Here is a 12045-nt window from a genome sequence, read left to right on the forward strand (position 1 = left end):
GCCTTTGTTCCAGTGTCCAGCGGAGTTAAATTCTGATTTAGTTCTGATCTCTCTCCCCTATTGCAATAGCTTTGAATAAAATCTTCCTTGCCTGTTTAGCTTTGCCCAGGGCAGTTTTTGCATTGACCCTACTCTGGATACAGCCTTCTCTATTTGCATTGCCTGGGATCTGAGTGATTCACTGAAGAACCAGCATCTCTTTTTCTTCCTCCTTCCTTCTTGGTTCCTTGCTTCTTTCTTTTTTCTTCCCCCTTCCAGGCTCTACAATTGTTTTCCAGAGCCAGTCACTATAGGTTTATGCTATGAAAATATCATCAACATATAATAATAGTGAGAAGCAATTTGCATAGGAGAAAATTTTCTTGATACATAATTTGAGATAACAATGAGGAATCATAGGTTAAACACGTCTAGACAGATGATCTTGCTCTGCTAACTTAAAAAATATACTGTGCTTATCTCAGAAAATTGTTATACTCTTAAAATGACTTCAAATCATACAAAGTGATGGGACTTTATATAGAGAGAGTCAAATAGGACATAAAGATTTTGAAGCAAACTTCTTAAAAGAAGAAGAGAGATCAGCTGTGCGGAGATTTGCTTTTTCTAGCTTATTCTGAGCGAACTGTTCTGGCAACACTCACCTGGCCTCAAACAATCCCAGTTTCAGCCTTTGCCAACTTGTGGAAGAATGTTTACATCTGCCCTTGCCTGGCTTCAAGGTTCTGCTGTGGGGAGTTCTGTGCTGCTGGGAGATAAATGTTCCTCCTACTAATTATAGGTCCAACTCTCTTCCTCCCACTTCAAGTGTAAATTACCTCATCATAAAGAATTCCTTTTAAAACAGGATGTAATTCCCTGTCACTACCAGTTGCTTCACAACACTCCAGGCAAGCCCCAAAATTGTTTGCAAAGTCTGTATCCTCCAAAGAGAAGAAAGGAAACAAAAGAACAATGGAAAAATGCAACAAGGAATCAAAATAAACACACCAAATTTCATAGTCTCTTGCCAATATTTTAGAAAGACACTTTACAAGCTTTTGGAACATTGCCATATCTGAGTTTCACAGGAATTCTTATTGTCCAGAATAAAATAAAATACACGTTACAGCAAAAACAAATGCCTATGTTCATATGAAGACTACTCAATTGCATTACACACTTATGGATTACACTTTTTAAATAAAGTGTTCTAATTAGTAAATAGAAATAAAATTTTTATGAGAGCTAATCTAGTCAAGTATCAAAATTTGAAAATATATTCTGATAAGTGTACTGAATCAGCCCATCTTTACCCTGAGTAGAACAGGGTAAAATGCTTTGGAGTAGTTTTTTCCAGAATTATATGATTATGAACATGTTGTAAGTTATAATATATTGGTGACATATCCACCAGAACTTCTGGGCTCTAATGGTCACTTGAAATAAATGGACAGAAAAGAAAGTGAGCCAGCAGAATTACTGTGATAAAATGATCAAAATTTGATTCATAGAATTTCTTCTTTTGTAACAAACAAAAATAAAAAATTAATGGAATTAAGTAATATATATTTTTTACTAAGGACAATATGACATATAGAACAATAGCAACCATACCAAAAATGTTGGACTGTTCAGGAATGCTGTTTCTGTGGGCAATTTATGACTGTGAGTACTTGGGTGTGGTGATTTTCTGTTTCCTGGTTTTCAGGGTTGTGGCACTCTGTCTTTTTAAAGACAGAGTCTCTCATAATAATAAAGTTATGTCAAACAGAATTTTCATAAATAATTATTTTAATAGATTTTGGGGAAAATATCATTAGATATGGTATGGAATAGTTGAATAAATGCAGTTGCATACTTAGGAAGCACTACTCTAAATCAGAGAGATTAAAAGTCCAGTCCTTGAACCAGTAGCATTGCATCATGTGGGAATTTAGAAATGCAGATTCTTGGGCTCCACCCAGACTTACTGAATCAGACATTCTGGAGGTGCAGCCCCAGATCTGTGTTTTAACAAATCCCCAAGTGATTCTCCGAGGTGCGCTAAGGTTTGAGAACCACTGTCTAAAAGAGGGCTGACTTGGGATAAAGTAAAGAGGAGGTTCCCAGGCAGGGATACCTTGTGAGAACTCAGTAATAAAGTGATGGGTAGCATGGATTTGGACACTGCCAGCAGGCAAAAATTGGTACTTGAGAAGTCTGTATAGGTCTACATTTTAAAACTACTATCTGGAAATTTTCCTATTAAACCCTAAAATGATGCTGTTGTTTTCCTACATTTATCATCACATATTTTGGAGCTCATTATGTATTCTGTTGAGTTTAAAAATAACAATTAATTTATATGGAGGAAAATTCTGTACTTGAGAACCAAAAGAAGCTACCTATTAATCCTGTCTATAAAACTCTGCATTTTCTTTTCCATTCTAAAAATAGCTTCTGATAAAAAGAGAAACACAGTTTACTTTCCTGACAGTCATTCCCCCTGGATACAAGGGATTCAGTAGGACACAAATATAAAATTTTAGGGCAACTGTATGCTGCAGGGGAAAGTCTTCACATTCTCTTTAGTGAGAAGCAGAAATCATGCCTGTCTGGATGGTATCTAAATTGTCAGATGGTTAAACTGTCGTGGCATTGATTTACCCATCCATCCATTTATCTGTCTATTCATTCTTTCATTCTGTATTTTTTGAGCATTTCTGTCTTCTCTGCATTGGCATCTATTGTCTTTTTTTTTTCCTTCAGTTTGAGAGATTCCTGGCTTTTGACATGGTCTGTGATTTTCTATTGTAACCTAGATATTTTAGGTATTATGTTGTGAGTCTCTGGATGTTATTTACACCTTCCTTTTGAGATGGCATCCTCCAACCTGCTCCAGCAGAGGAAGGAAGAGGGACTGCCTTATTACTTCCAGGCAGGGTTAGAAGTCCAGGTTCCCCATTCAACATCTATTGACACATGAAGGGAGCTGGGGGTCTTCTTGTCACTGTAGAATGGAGGTGTGATTTTCAGCTCTCCATTAGAACTCTGCTGATACTTCCTTGGCTGATAGCATGAGGAATGCCTAGTAATTCCTCCCCAGGTGGCCTTCACTGACCTCCTGGGCAAAAGAGGGCAGAGGTCAGCCTCATTTTGGCTTGCTGGTTGTAAAAATTCTGACTCTCCTCTAGGCCTTCTCTGACATCTTTCCAGTGGAGAGGGGCCTCTTGTTATTTCCAGGTGAAGGTGAAAGTCCCGGTTCCCCATGGGGTCTCCACTGACCTTGTGTTTTGGGCGAGGCCTCCTTATCATCTGTTGGGATTGAAAGTTGTGGCTCATGTCTTTGACACCATCACAGTGAGAGGATAGGCTTGCCTTTTTATAGCCTGGTAGCATGGAAGTCTAGGCTTCCAGCTCAATTGCACTGATGTGGCGGGACACAGTTTTTCTGTGGTGTTTGGCTGGGGTAAAGCAGAGATCGACTAAGTGGTCTGTCTTGTTTTGTGCTCCTTCCTGGTCCTGTGGCTAAGGGAAAGCAGACTTTAACTGGGGTTTTTTTTGGCTTGTGCCCCTTGATGTTTTTGAGTTTCAGCTTCCTTAGCTCCAGGTCATGATAAGGAAAAAAAAAAAATGCCAGGGGATTCACTACTATGCTATGACTTGAATTCTGAGTTTCATAGCTAGTCTACCTCATTTTTTCTACTGTTCAGAGTTTTGTTGTGCTTGTTCTATCTGCAATGTCCAGGGATTTTTGTTGTACTTAGCTGGAGGAATAGGGAACAGTATAGCTAATCCATCTTCCCAGAAGTGAAAGTCACTACTCTTTCATTTGTAAAAATTGTTATTTTTAAAATATTTGATTACACTTACTTAAAAAATCAATTAAGTCTGATTGTGAATTAAAGGTAATAATTTATCTCAGGCTGAAGAATTTTTGTATTTATGTGAAGTTAACAGAAACCCAGCACACTTATTTACATGACAGTATTTTTTAAACAACAACAAATTTCCTGGTAAATCTCTGCTTATTAGCGTATAGTATTGGTGACACACTAGAGAAAATACGTTGAGTTAAATTTCCAGTAGAAAGCCACTAAAATCTTGATCAGAAAATGCCAGAAATGCTTGAATAAGTAGAATATGCTTTGGAAAATACCAAACTCCAGACTTAGAGTCATATCTTAATATGATTCTACCTAAAGAGGTACTACAACTTCAGTTTGAATCTTAATTATTTCCTTGAAGGAGATAGAGGCAAGGATATGATAATTTACAAATCTGAAAATATTTGTTTAGTTTACTGCATAGCAATTGGTAACTACATTCTGTTCATCTTGAACAGTAAAACAAAACAACTAGTTTAAAAGAAAAGGCAAACACCTGAAGTGCTTAAAATAATCAAACTTCTACAAGTAAATACAATTCATCATCAAAATTTATCTTAAATAAATGTATAAATTTGTATGTGTACATACATATGTCCAGATTATTTATAAAATAGGTTATTCTTGTTCACTTATTTTTATAAATTTTCTCTACTGACTTCCACATTTTAGGAAGTCCTGTGGATGGATTTGAGATAATGCTTGTGTGGCCAAGTGCCCACTTTGATGAGTAATACCACTTTTACACTGTCGACCAAAGAAAAATATTTCTTTTATTTTATTTATAATTAATTTTTCAACAAAGTTGATGTAAGGTTGTTTATAAAACAACCTTATAGTAAAATGATATTTACATGATTTAGGAAGTAAGGGTGCAGGAAAATAAGAATTATTCTAAATAAGGTAAAGCTAGTAGTGATATCAGCAGACAGATATCAGTAGACAAAGCATATGGCAACTATATACTTCATTAGAAACAGACTATAAAATACAGAGAAATACCGTCAGTAATATGATTCAAGTGTTCTTAAAACCACAGCTATTCAAAGTACCAAAGCTTAAAAGGAATTTCTCCTGTGGGTCCATAGTATTGAGCTGAATTATTATTCTCAGCATCTTCTTTATAAAACTTCCAACATAGATTTATTAGATTTTTTGAAATTAAAAATGTAAATTTTATTTATTTAAAAATCAAATTAAAATCAAAATGCACATTACTAATTCTATAAATAATTGCTTTAAAACGAATGTTAATAAATAATATAGCATTATGTAATATAATATAATATAACATATATAGTATAAATTGTCAATGCCTCCCTGCAAAGAGCACAAGAGTCATATCTGTAGTTTTACAAACTTGGGTTCATAACTCATTGTAACAAGGGAAAACACATTCCATGGAAAACCATATGGTGTCCCAATAAAAGGGTGTTAGAAAGGGCTTATTGTATGCAGGATTTGGGCAAAGTGATTTTGGGGAACAGTCAAGGAAGTTGAGATTTCCTCTGAATTGGTGGCTGTGAGGAAGCATATTAATTCTATGATCTTGGTTAATCTTATGTAGAAGGAAGGAAAAACCTGGTGAGATGAAAGCTATAAAGACACCACAGTCACTCATGTGAGTCAGGAGAGAAAGACATTTAGTATTGTGGTTTGCACAGTGACCATGTTTGTGCCCGTGTTTAGACAAGACTAAGAAGCAGTATTGCTTGTTTGTTTGATCTGACTTCATTGCAGTTAGAGTGACCTCATCTGAGGTTAGTGTTCTCTGAGATTGTCTGGGTTCAACAGGGCAACACCATGGCCTGCATGATAATGCCGGGCTAGCACTTAACAACACCAACGTACTGCTGCTAGTATGAGGCCAGTTTCTGAACATCAGGATCTACTCTTCTCTTGTTAACCCTCTCTCTATATAATGTTTTCATAATAGCTATGAGTATACATATTCATATTTGCTTAAAAATAAAATTACAGCACGGTGATACATGAAGAAATATAATTTGCTTTTCACTTAACAATATATTACTAAAACATTTCCACATCAACAAATATGGAAACAAAACTTTCTAAATTCTCACTTTTAATGAGAACCTGGTACTTGATCATATGCATGCAACTTGATTTTTTTAAATTATATTTTGATATCTAGCTTGTGAGGTAAACTTTCAAGTGCATTTACTTTTGCTAACTTTCTCTGAGGTTAAATTCCTAGAAGTGGAGTTTTCTAGGCCAAAGAGTAGTAATATTTTTAAGACTTTTAATTCATACAAGTTGTCTAAATTATGTCACTTTATACACGTATCATCAAAGTATAAGATGGACCTTTTGTTCCTACTACCTCTTCAACACTGATTGTTGTAAGATTTTTTAAAAACACATCTCTCTAGGCAGATAAGTGATAAAGTTTATCACATAGTTGCTCTAATTTGCTCCAGTAATACTAAGTAGATAGTATTTATTAATTGTGTGCTGGGCATTATGCTAAATCTTTACAAATCTCAGGGAGAGGTGGAAAAAATACACATTTTAGTTGAGTAACAAATGGCTATATATGCTAAAATCAACAATCTCAAATGAAGCCACAGTCGAATCCTACCAAATGAATACTAAAATTTCATTTAAAGAAACAGCTAATTTTAGAATTTTCCTTCATCATTATTAATTATTAAAAAGTTTGGAAAATAATATTTATTTTCCAGAAGCAGTAATTTCTTAAAACTTTTAGCTGGTACACTATTCCTGTGATCACTAATTACAAGAATGACAAGATGCCCACTTCAGCTAGAATGTTTTACCACTAACCTCTTTTGCACAGAGCAGAATATATTTCTGGAAGAATATTTTTTTAGTGGAATATTTTCTAGAACAAACTTTGTTCTTAAGATTCCCAGCTTAGAGAAAAAAATCCCTTTTTTTTCAACTACTGAAAATTGCTGATGGTCTCAAGTAATTACTTAAAAATCAAATTTTTGTTTAAATTTTTAGCTACTATAATGCAAATCTATAAGGAGTGTCTTAAAGCAATCTTGTCAAATTTACTGTTTTTTTAACATTTAATTAGTAAGCATAAAATATGATTTGAGTATTTCTTTTTTCTCTGAATTTTCTTCTTTTCTTCTTACTCTGTTGTGTCTGGATGTAGATGATTAATCATAGTTTTTATTGTACATGACATTAGAGTTTTTCATAAAATTTTAAAGTGGCAGAGTTGCTATTTATTCACCCTCAAAAGATATCAAGGATACCAGATTTCTTGGAAGACTTATAATTTAAATAAAATTTAAGAAGTAAGTATTAATTAGAATTCATAAATTTTAATTTTTAATGTGTTAATATACCAAAACTTATAAATACTTAAGAATATGATAAAATCTAATTTTAATTCTGCTGGCATGCCATATTATATAAGTTTGGTAAGCATTTCTTTTTTTTAGGCAATCTAGCTAAAAGATTCTACTAACCATAATTTAGGTAGATAATATTTCCTTTCTTTTACCTATTCATTCTCTTGCAATCCAGTTTTGTTAGGATAATCTGGAAATTTCTATCTAGTTTACTATCTTCAAATTACTTTTTATAATAAACCTTCTCTTTTTAGAAACACTGACATCTGAATACTCTCCTATAATTGTACTTACAGCAGTTAATCTAATGCAACGCTTTGGTTTCTTTGTTATTTTAATCCCCTTTTTTGTTTTTATATTTCTTTTTTCTTGGTTTTGTTTTTTTCAACAAAGACTAGCAAAAGACAAGTCCAGTCAATTTTGATGTTTGGAACAAAAGAATATTTCCTTTGGAAGTATAAATATTATCATTTGGATAGTCTCAGCATATAAATAATTAAAGTCATGGGGGCTGATGATATCACTCAAGGAAATTGTACATTAAAAAAAGAAAAGTGATCCTAGGACTGAATACTGCAAAACATTTGAGGGGAAAAAATGCAGAAGAGAAAACCTAACAAATAAGACTAAAATGGGATTCCTGCTTTTATATCATAAATTTTATTTTTTTCTGTTTCCTTACCATATGACCAAGATGGGCTTTAATGTTTCCCTCAGATTGACTAAATTTTAGCCAAGCTTCTTCTTGATGGTAGGTCCTTTTTTTATAGCATTTACTTTAGAAAACTGCAATTGTAAATTGTTTCTTTGCTCCTTGAGATATAAATCTTTTTAATAGTCTCTTGACAGTTTTAAAACCCAGAAATACCTTTCTGGACCTGGGACCCACTTTTCTGAAATGTAATCATTATGGAAGATAGCACCTTTATTTCCCTGTCTCTGTGGGAGGGTAGGAGCCTAACCTCATGGGTGCCTTGCTCTAAGTTGTAAAACGACCTCTTCTCATGAAGATATGAGGAACTTTGCTCTTCCTGTGGGTAAGGTCAGTGAACAAACACACATGGCCTCAGATCCCCCATGCCATCTCTTAAAACCACTTCTGCCTTTTGTTTCAACAGGAGCTCAGACTGGCTTCTCTACCCTTTTGCAATAGCCTTGAATAAAATGTCTTTCTTGTTTGTCTAACATTGTCTTATGTAGTTTTTGCTTGACAACTGTGCCTGCCAAAATCTTGGTTTGTTTTAGGTTCCTGGACCTCGTTGCTTGATGCCACAGACATTCTTAAATTCTTCTAACTCACAGCAGATAAAAGGACTTGAATGGAGGTTTCTTTGTAGGTTTTTTTTTTTTTTTTTTTTTTGCGGTACGCGGGCCTCTAACTGTTGTGGCCTCTCCCGCCGCGGAGCACAGGCTCCGGACGCGCAGGCCCAGTGGCCATGGCCCACAGGCCCAGCCGCTCCGCGGCACACGGGATCCTCCCGGACTGGGGCACGAACCCCGCGTCCCCTGCATCAGCAGGTGGACTCCCAACCACTGCGCCACCAGGGAAGCCCTCTGTAGGTTTTAAGACCTCATTAGTGGGACTTCCCTGGTGGCGCAGTGGATAAGATATCCGCCTGCCCATGAAGGGGACGCTGGTTCGAGCTCTGTTCCGGGAAGATACCCCATGCCGCAGAGCAACTAAGCCCGTGCGCCACAACTATTGAGCCTGCGCTCTAGAGCCTGCGCTCTAGAGCCCGCGAGCCACAACTACTGAACCCACACACCTAGACCCCGTGCTCCACAAACAGAGAAGCCACTGCAATGAGAAGCCTGCGCACCTCAACAAAGAGTAGCCTCTGCTCGCCAAAAGTAGAGAAAGCCCACACACAGCAACAAAGACCCAACGCAGCCAAAAAAATAAAATTAAATCTTAAAAAAAAAAAAAAAGACCTCATTAGTTTTCATTCCTTCACCTCCTTCTGGGATTTCTTGGACTACTGCTTTGCCTTCCAACTTGTAAGGTCTGGTCCTACTTGTGAGAAATATCCTATGTGCCAGAATTTTGTTTTCCTCTTCAATCTGATTCCATCTGCACTTGAACTGCCAACTTCTTCAAAGTTTCTGGCTTGTTCTCATCTCAGGCTTCCAATCCCAGAAGATGTTATTCTCCAAACTACATTTTCTAGGTGATTTCTTTTCACAGTGAAGAAGTATGAATCATATGTGTCCTCAAGATGCCATTATTTTCCTGGAATTCATCCTGGGAACCAAGAAACCCACTCAAGAAGCAAATAGAAATAATGGACACATTTTAAATTCATGTTTACTTAAATAACTTATATTCCTTCTTTAAAATCAGTCTTTACCCCTTCCCTCCACTCCACCCCAACTCTAGGGCTCAATATTTTACAACTTTATAGCTTCTTTCTGGGCAACCTTTTCTGCATGCAACCTTTTCTTCCTTGACTGATGTTTTGTAAATGATATTCTGTTGTCTTCAAGCTTGTCCTCACTGGCTAAGGTAGTGGGGAAGACAGTGCTGAGACTGACTTTGCGTCACAGCAATATTATCTTCATCTACATCTTTGGGTGAAACTTTATGGTTCTGTAGGCATGTACTTTCACCATTTATAGGAGCCATGTTTTAGTAGATTTGCTTCTTGTCTGTGTACATCGATATTCATCTGGATTGTTGAGTGTTTAGAAATCTGAGTGTGGCTGGGAGGCCAATCAAGTGACCTTCTCTTGTTATATCTGGAGCTTCTGATTTAACAGATTGAAAAATTATTGAGGAAAACAATTCTGAATTACTCGGTAAGCTGTGAACATGTATGCCAATCATGTTTAGACAAATCCTTGCCTTATTACTATTCTATTTTTGTTGCGGTGGTGGGTAAAATAAACATATTAATCTCTCTACGTCCTCTGTTTCCTCATCTTTGAAAATGGGAATCATTATGATTACCCCTGGTTTGTTATGAGGACTCAATTATATAATGCGTGAAACTGATAACACTGGTCTTGGAACCTATTATATAATCAATAAATAGTAGCTACTGTGAGTATAATCATAAGGCTATCCATGAGGAAGGGGTAAAAGAAGAGTATTTGTAGAATTTTAACTTCTCTTTTCCTTTCTACAGAGAAGTTTTTTTGTTTTGTTTTTAGCTTAGAGTTGAAGTATTTATAAGGAAATATGTAGTCAGAGAGAGGGAGGAACATTTTCTTTTTTTTTTTTTTTTGGCCACACGAAGTGGCATGTGGGATCTTAGTTCCCTGACTAGGGATCTAATCTGTGCTCCTTGAAGTGAAAGCACAGAGTCCTAACCACTGGACTGCCAGGGAATTCCCAGAAACATTTTCTTAAATTCTAAGTTTATGTGCATTCAAGTTTTAAAAACATCTTTCCTCCAAATAAAGTTAACTGGAAAACCCTATTACTCACGTCTAACTAGAGAAATGCTACCATTGCTAACGGCAAATTTATAAGGTAAGTAATAGTTTAGTAGGGGTACTTATGTGGCCATTAAGGCATGTAAATCATTTAATCCCCTTCTGTGTGTTGAGCATCATGTTGGATTTAATAAGTACATGAATTAACACTAAAGAGTTTATAGAGTAGATGAGGACATAAAGCAAATTATACAAAAGCTAAAATATACAAAAGCTTAAAAATAACATAAGTATGAAAGAAGAGAGTTCTCTCTAAAGACGCTGGAGACAATAGTGACAGGATCTTACATATTCACACTGTACAATGTATTATAACATTAATTCTTTAATTTAAATCTCACCAAAACATACTGTTTTTAAATTACAAACTAAAGATTAGAGATGTTAATTCACTTCTAAAATTCACATACATGAAAAGTTCTAGAGCTGAATTTATAATCTAAGCTTTCTGATTACATACCTATACATTTCATCAGCTTCTCTTTATAACAAATAATCAATATGACTCAGTCAGATTCTTCTTGGCTGCTTCTTGACCCATAGTTCTTTGACATTACAAGATAATACTTTGGTCAATTTTTTTCTTTTACCATGAGACCATTTTGTCAAATATTATTAAGAAATGGCCTGTGTTTAACAATTATTATTCAAAGGCTCTGTTAAGGTTTTTCTGCAATTCTTAATTGCTAAAATCTGAAAATTTATTTTATAATCCACTCACTTTCTTATACATTGCATTTTATTTTGTTGCACAGTGAAATACAGCACATTCAAAGTGTTAAAAGAATTCCCTGTTTCTTCATGGTTGTCACTGATAAGGAAATTTTATTTCATATAGCCTATGAAAGCAGCAACTGAGGGTCAACTTTGAAGGCCATGCTGATGAAGATTTATGTTGCCTGAAGGCAGAGTCCCTAAATTAGGGGTCAAAGCATCAGTGAAACATCTACCAGAGTAATGAAGAATCCACTTTCTAAAACCCTTCTTCAGCTTTGAAAATCATAGTAAAGATACATTACTTGGCAAATGGTGGAGAGAGGACATCATTTTACATTTTAGGATAAGATTACGTTATGAATGATCTCAGTGCTGAGTAAAGAAAATAAAGAGAAAAAGGGAAACTAGGGAATTCTACGCAGTGATATTTTTGTTTAGCATTCATAAGGAAAAACTATGAGTTGTTTATAAAAATTTATATTTTGACAGTACATTTATACTAGTGTATTATTAATCAATTGAATAGGCTTAGGGCTATCATTTTATAAAGTGGTTTTAAATTCAGTAGTTCTTAACCCTTTTCAGCCACTGTCTTCTGTGAACACTTAATGAGAGCTATGAATTCCCTCCCCCTAATACTTACACATGCATGTACAATTTTATTTATAAATAAACATGGGACTCATAGAAACCTT

Source organism: Aethalodelphis obliquidens, unplaced genomic scaffold (assembly GCF_003676395.1).
Source record: "Aethalodelphis obliquidens isolate GAN/ISIS:26980383/991018 unplaced genomic scaffold, ASM367639v1 scaffold3, whole genome shotgun sequence".
Classification (NCBI taxonomy): Eukaryota; Metazoa; Chordata; class Mammalia; order Artiodactyla; family Delphinidae; genus Aethalodelphis; species Aethalodelphis obliquidens.